The sequence below is a fragment of the Coenobita brevimanus genome, chromosome 33 (assembly GCF_032717465.1).
Source record: "Coenobita brevimanus isolate Jiangsu-jjx chromosome 33, ASM3271746v2, whole genome shotgun sequence".
Classification (NCBI taxonomy): Eukaryota; Metazoa; Arthropoda; class Malacostraca; order Decapoda; family Coenobitidae; genus Coenobita; species Coenobita brevimanus.
Window position 1 is genome coordinate 18,205,302 of NC_136986.1, and position 8,189 is coordinate 18,213,490.

At 41.5% G+C, this 8,189-nt stretch overlaps 1 non-coding gene across 1 annotated transcript; it reads right to left on the reverse strand.

Moving 5' to 3' along the window:
• Window positions 1-7,713: 7,713 nt before the first annotated feature.
• LOC145395970 (5S ribosomal RNA) lies at window positions 7,714-7,832 on the reverse strand. The gene has a single exon (XR_013896697.1). It is a non-coding gene; the product is annotated as a 5S ribosomal RNA (ribosomal RNA).
• Between the last annotated feature and the right edge of the window lie 357 nt (window positions 7,833-8,189).

Sequence of the window (8,189 nt, forward strand, 5' to 3'; positions counted from 1 at the left end):
ATTACGTATTAGATCATCTGGGAAACAGACAACACTCAGCCTCTGAAAAAGAAAGAACACATAGGCGATACTGGGAGTCCATCTTTCAAGAGATCGAAGAAGAACAAAACAACAACAGACATGACAATACAGTAAAATAATTCCTTACCAACAACGTAGGTAGAATAACACCGTACCACTCAGCCAACCCCGATAGATTAGACTCAAACACAATATTTACCACTCCTATCACGACAGACGAAATTACCTCTATCATTAAGAACTTAAAAAAGACTTGCCCGGGAGAAAGTGGATATAATAAAACTATACTATCCAATCTCCCCAACATAGCCATTGAAAATTTAAAAAACATATTTAATGCAACCATCTCTGCAGGTTATTTCCCCGACAAATTTAAAGAAGCCATCATAAAATTAATCCCCAAAAAAGGACAAGAACTCTCATCTCGTTGAGAATTACAGACCCATCACTCTTTTAGAAGTCCCTGGAAAGATACTAGAGAGAATAATTAATAAAAGGTTCAGATTACACCTTGAAACCGAGAATCTATATAATAAGAATCAATACGGTTTCCGTCTACTAAGGGGCATTACTCAAGCAATTGCAATAGCATCAGAACAAATAGCAATAAGTAAATCTAACAAAGGACAATGCCACATCATCCTTAGAGATGTAACAAAAGCCTTTGACAAGGTGTGGCATTTAGGCCTTAAATATAAACTACTGAATCTCAACCTCCCAACTATAACTGAAAAAATTCTCTGTGATTTTCTTGACGATAGGAAGGCTAAAATCAAAATAAATAATTATACAAGTGCTAGCTTTGCTCTGGAAAGTGGGGTTCCTCAAGGGAGCGTACTTTCACTAACTCTCTACTCCATCTTCACCAGTGACTCCCCACAAGCCACTCATGGCATCAACTTAAGCTACGCAGACGATATCTCCCAAATTGTTAACTATCCTGGACCATCTAGAATGATCATGAACTCAAGAACTAAAAGCGAAGTCGAGAAAATAAACGAATATGAATCCAAATGGAGAATACAAACTAACATAAATAAATTTTCCGTCATTCATCTAGCCAACACCAATAAAGAACCTTTAATAATTAATGAAGAATAACTGACTTCAAAGAAGAGGGAAAAATACTTGGTTTTAAACTTACCTCAAGAGGCTATCTTCCTAGTGTACAGGATAGAAAACAAAAAGCCACAGGAGCATTATCACGCTTACTCAGATTCAAGAACATGCCTACAAGAGTCAAATCCCACCTTGTCAAAGCACTGATCCTCCCCATTCTAGAATATCCCACCATTCCCACTTCCCACACACACCTTCAGTTATACCCAACTTAAAAAACTACAAATCTTACAAAACAAACCCCTCAGATTTGCAACTAATCAGCAGTACCCTTACACACTTAACACGGAACAAATACACGCCATAACCAAAACCAAACTATTAAACATAAGATTACATAACCAAGCCAAAAAAATTTGGAATAAAATCGAGGAAATAATCCCCGAAACATACAACGCATTCACTAACAACAGTAATGAAGAGAATCGCTCTTTCCATAAATGGTTCCCTAGTAGTTTAAAAACCATAATAAACAACCATGACCCTATACCAATTTACTAAACTCAACCAAAACCGATAAGTGGCGCACTGATTTGTACCCAAACTACTCAATCTCACAATACAAAAACCCCCACCTAATTACGACATAACCCAATTACGACATAAACCCAAACAACCCAACCAAACCCTCAAAAAGCTACCTAGCTCAACTCAAACATGCACAACATATGCACGCACACCCACACACACACGCACACACACTCACACCCACACACACTCACACCCACACACACTCACACCCACACGCGCACACACACAGACACACACACACACAGACACACAGACACACACACACACACACACACACACACACACACACACACAATCACACACACAAAAAATCACTATATTTACTTACCAAACTAAAACAATAAACAAAACAAAAGCACGGTGGCCAGCCCACCAACTGTCTACTTCCCCTTCCTTCCTCTTTCTTACTATCCCTTCCCCTATTCTCTCTTCTTTCCCCCACCTTCCAAAAAAAAAAAAAAAAAAAAAAAAACGAAAAAAAAAAAGTGGATGTTGGAGTGGCCCTGGTGAGAGAGGATAGTGTTTGGAAACTCCCTGTACTGTTGTTTGCAGATGATACTGTGTTGTTGAGTGAAGACGAAGGGGAGCTGCAAGGCTTGGTGGATGAGTTTGAAAGAGTGTGTAAGAAACGGAATCTAAAGGTGAATGTAGGGAAGAGTAAAGTGATGGTCTTTGAGAGAGGTGAAGTCAGTGAATGTACAGCGAGGTTGGATGGTGAGGAATGGAAAATGTGAGTACGTTTAAATACTTGGGTAGTGTGATGAGTAAGGATGGAGGTTTGGAGGGTGAAGTACTTGAAAGGGTACAGCAGGGAAGAAAGGTTGCTGGTTCTTTGAAAGCGGTGATAAGAAACAGGGAAGTGAGCATGGAAGTGAAAAAGTTACTATATGACAGTATTGTGATATCAACTCTAACGTATGGAAGTGAAGCTTCGACGTTGTTGGAAGGACACAAGTCAAGAGTGAGAGCAGTGGAAATGAGTTATTTAAGAGAAGCCTGTGGAGTCACATGGAGAGACAGGCTGACGAATGAGGATATAAAGGAGCGTTGTGGTGTGGATGTGGATGTGATAGGAAGCGTTATGAGGAACACACTGAGGTGGTTTGGCCATGTGGAGAGGATGGAGGGTGAAAGACTGACGAAGAGAGTGTATGTGAGTGAGGTGGAGGGGGGAAGAGGGAGGGGGAGGCCGAGGATAAGATGGAGGGATGGGGTGGAGAGGTATATGCGAGCGGGGGTGTGAGTTGGGAGCAGGGCAGTGAAATGGCGGGGGACAGGGCGACTTGGAGGCGATTTGTTTGTGGCCACCCCAAACGGGATTGAGGCGTCTGGCTATATATATATATATATATATATATATATATATATATATATATATATATATATATATATATATATATATATATATATATATATATATATATATATAATGGAACGGGTGAAGGAAAAACAAATAAACAAACAAATAATCCATACACCAGATTACTGTTGTTCCCAATTCATAAAAAAAATCTGCAATGTAGAGAGGGAAGAGACAGGGCAAAAGATTAGTAAGAGAGAGGGCATAAGATTAGTAAGAGAGAGTAAGAAGAAAATGGAGGAGGAATTTGGAAGGAATTTGAGTGTAAGGTGGAGGGAATGTCAGAAAATGTTCCGGAAAGAGGTAAAGAGAGATAGACAGGGTGGCAAAGAAGTCAGCAGGGGAGTGAAAAATAAAAATGGTAGATTACTAGTCGAGAATGGAAGAAAAGTGAACAGAGTGAGAGAACACTTTAAGGAATTGTTGAACGTAGAGAATGAAAGTAATGCGAATATAAGTAGCTGGGGAATGGCTGGGAGAAGCAGGGATGTGAGAAGAGAGAAATGAATCAGTAGGATTGAGGTTGTGGATGGAATGAAGAAAGTCAAAATGGGGAAAGCCCCAGGAATTGATGGAGTGTGTGGTGAAATGCTGAAGCACTTTGGAGAGATAGCAGTAGAACTGATGTGGAGTTCTGGAGGATTCGAAGTTAGGTACAATTATTCCCTTGTACAAAGGAAACGGGAAAAAGAAGTGTGTGGTAATCATGGGGGCATTTGTCTACTTTGTGTAATAGGAAAAGTATATGGTAAGATACTTATTGACAGAGTTAGGGAAATAACAGAGGAATTCGTCAGAGAAGAACAGGGAGGTTTTAGGAAGGGAAGAGGTTGTGTAGATCATATATTTATTCTTCGATCTTTAGTGGAAAAGTCTCTAGAGAAGGGAAAGAAGTTGTATGCAGTATTCATGGATTTGGAGAGAGCAATTGACAGGGTGGATAGAAAAGGACTGTGGAAAGCATTAAGAATATATGGAGTACATGCGAAGTTGTTGACTGCCGTAAAGAATATGTATGAGGGTGCTAAGGCTGCAGTGCGTGGGGATAGTGAACTGAGTGAATTTTTCTACTTGAAGGTCGGAATGAAACAGGGATGTTTCATGTCTCCATGGTTGTTCAATCTGTATATGGATGGGGTTATAAAAGAGATACAAAGTAGGGCAGTGGATGTTGAAGTGGCCCTAATGAGAGAAGACAATGTTTGGGATCTCCCTGTATTGCTGTGTGCAGATGATACTGTGTTGTTAAGTGAGGACGAACGGGAGTTGCAAGGCTTGATGGATGGGGTTGGGAGAGTGTGTAACAAACGCAATCTAAAGGTGACTGTAGGGAAGAGTAATGAAATGGTCTTCGAGAGAAGTAAAGTCAGCGAATGAACAGTGAGTTTGGACGAGGAGGAAATGGAAAATGCGAGTGTGTTTAAGTATTTGGGTAGTGTGATGAATAAGGATTGAGGTTTGGAGGGTGAAGTGCTTGAAAGGATACAACAAGGAAGAAAGGTTCCTGGTTCCTTGAGGGCAGTGAAAAGAAACTGGGAAGTGAGCAGGGAGGTGTAAAAGTTACTACATGTCAGTATCGTGATACTATCTCTAACATATGGAAGTGAAGCTTGGATCTTGTTGGAGGGACAGAAGTCAAGAGTGCCCGCAGTGGAAATGAGTTATTTGAGAGGAGCCTGTGGAGTCACATGGAAAGACAGACTAACAAATGAGGATGTGAAGGAGCGTTGTGGTGTGGATGGGGATGTGATAGGAAGCATTAGGAGAAACACACTGAGATGGTCTGGCTATGTGGGGAGGATGGAGAGTGAGAGACTGATTGGGAGAGTGTATGTGAGTGAGGTGGAAGGGGGAGAGGGAGGTGGAGGCCAAGGATGAGATTGAAGGATGGAGTGGAGAGGTATATGAGAGAGGGGGGTGAGCTGTGAGCAGGGCCATGAACTGGCTGGGGACAGGGCGACATGGAGGCGATTTGTTTCTGGCCATCCCTTATGGGATTAACCCTAGACCACTAAACTTCAACGTCTGTTACAGTGCAAGTAAACATGGGTATATTATTCCCGAGTTTGGAAAATTAAGAAAAACAGTAAATATGCAAATTTATGAAAGCTATCACTTATGCACTAAATTTAAAGCATCTTAATATTACCTAAACTGTTAGTAACACTTAATTACTATAAATGAGGTATTTTAGGGAAATTTAGAAAAAAACAATCAACACTGTAAAATTGTCACCAAATTTTTGGAAAAAAAATTCACCAAAAAAACAAAAAAACTCACCAAATAACCCCAAACTTTCCCAAACCCCTCCAAGCACTTCTGGCTCTGCTCCAAGGGGGTTATTAGCACCAAACCCATGTATAATATATCCAAGTAAGTCACTGGTCAGTTATCACTAAACTCGTGTACACTATACCTGAATCCATCACTATGGACAATTCCCAGCCAAGTAGCATTGCGACGTGACCTACCTCCTTGGGCACTCGGGGAACCCGGAGGGTACTGAGGGTCCCAGCACACTGGCTTGGCGGGATCACTGTGTAACGTGAATGAAGTCATATGCATTGGGTGTATTATACTTAAGTATAGTACTCTAGGGTTAAGGCATCTGACAATAGGTAGATAGATACACACCTTTAGTGCAACCTCCCCACATCCAGTGCACAAGAATGTGCAATATTCCAGCTGAGAGTGCAGATGACTTATAAAATATAGCCAAATGTTCATCAGCGAAGAAGCTACAAACTCTTTACAATAATCCAAGCTTCTCTGAGGTGGTTTTAGCAAGTAATCTGACATGAGAGGTCCAGCTGAGGTCATTGTTAAGTGAAACACCAACAATTTCAATATTTTTGGAGACAGGAATATTAGTGGCACTAAAGGTAATATAGGAATCTAACAATATATGTATGTTAGTACAATGAATGTATTTGGCATTACTAGTATTAAGAGGAGCCTGTGGAGTCACATGGAGGGACAGGCTGACAAATGAGGATATAAAGAAGCATTATGGTGTGGATGTGGATGTGATAGGAAGCATTAGGAGGAATACACTGAGATGGTTTGGCTATGTGGAGAAGGATGGAGGGTGAAAGACTGATGAAGAGAGTGTATGTGAGTGAGGTGGAGGGGGGAGAGGGAGGGGGAGGCCGAGGATGAGATGAAGGGATGGAGTGGAGAGGTATATGAGAGAGGGGGGTGTGAGTTGGGAGCAGGGCAGTGAAATGGCGGGGGACAGGGCGACGTGGAGGCGATTTGTTTGTGGCCACCCCGAACGGGTTTGAGGCATCTGGCAATAGATAGATAGATAGACAATAAGGTTCTCTCTTTACATGCTAGTTATTTAACATAATTAAGCAACGTTGGGTCTGGTTAGTACTTGGATGGGTGACCGCCTGGGAACACCAGATGCTGTTGGCATCCCTACGTGTCAAGTGGGGTTGGTGGAGGATTAGTGCCCCTCCCTGTAAAACAATTAACTCTAAGCCCTTGGCCACCCCGTCTGGGATACATGGCGTCTGGCAATGAATGAATGAATGAATGAAGTTATTAGAGGTTGATATTCATACTTCTTTATAACACACACTGTTACCAGACCCATAAACAGAACTGGGATGCCACAGACAGGTATTGATTTTTATTGTCCGGTTTTAACAAGAAGAGGTGTGTGTGTGTGTGTGTGTGTGTGTGTGTGTGTGTGTGTGTGTGTGTGTGTGTGTATCTTTACAGGAATGAGTCCAGCTCGCACTGTCCCGTGTTCTAAACCTATACATATCTTTAAATTCATTAATTATTTTGGCACACACTATTTTATTGGATAGTGCATTCCACTGATCAACTGCTCTACTTGAGAACTGAATTTCCTTCCGTTCTTATCACCTCTCTGTAAAGTTTTCTGCACTGTCCACTTAATGTTGCTTACCCATAGGTTATACACTCATTTACATCTGTTGTCTCTTTTCCTGTGATGCATAAAATAATCATGTCTCCCCTTTTCATTCTCTCCTGTAATGTTGGTAGGTTTAACTTTTCGAGTCTTTCTTCACAGCTTAGGTCCCTTAAATTTGGTGCCCATATTGTAGACTTTGTTCGTTTTCAGTCTTATACGTTTTTTTGAGATGTAGATTCCAGACTACTGATGCATACTCCAAAGTTGGTCTGATGAATGATGTTATTATCTTTCTCAGCATGTCTTCATTTATATATGTGAATGCTACCCTTATATTAGCATGCAGTTTGTACATGTTCTTTACTTTTTCGTTTAACCCACCCCATCCTGACCACTTTTCCACCATTGACTCCCCCCAATCCTGATCATTTTTGGAAAAATGTTTTTTTTTTTTTTTTTTTTGGCTCAAACCTCGGCATTTGGTGAGAAACATCGAAAATTCATAGAGAAATCGCTCACCTGAGGTTTGAAATACTCGATACAAGTAGGAGTATCTCCTTACCTTACTGGGTTTTCTAACAGGCTGGCACCAAAGAAAACGAGTTCTATGGGAGGATAACTTTTTCACACCACTCATAAACGGTATTTATTTACCTACTTGGTACGAATTTATATGTAGTTCATCGTTCATCGCCAGACGCCATGTATCCCAGACAGGGTAGCCAAGGGCTTAGAGTTAATTGTTTTACAGGGAGGGGCACTAATCCTCCACCAACCCCACTAGACGTAGGGATACCAACAGCATCTGGTGTTCCCAGGCGGTCACCCATCCAAGTACTAACCAGACCCAACGTTGCTTAACTTCGCTGATCGAACGGGAAGCGGTGTACTCAACGTGGTATGGCCGTTACGAGAGTATATTGGTTTTCAAGCAGTAATATAGGCATTATAAGCATTGTTTCACTCACTAGCTCATCATCATACCTGACCTTTTATTGCCACATTACCTGATCATCATTTCTGACTGTTTCTTTCTCTAATGCCATGTAAAGTTTGTCCTCCACATTGTCATTGATTGGGGAATCACTCTGGCCCTGAATTTCGTACCGTGGCATGACATGGCTTTACTGGCCAGGGCAGGGATGCACAAAACTCCGTCGGATGGCAGCCTTAAGGCTGGCCTTATATGAAATATCAAAGGCGGCCCTACGGCTGCCTCTAAGGCACATGCACGACGACCCCTTGCCTTGTCTTAAGGCTGACTTAAGT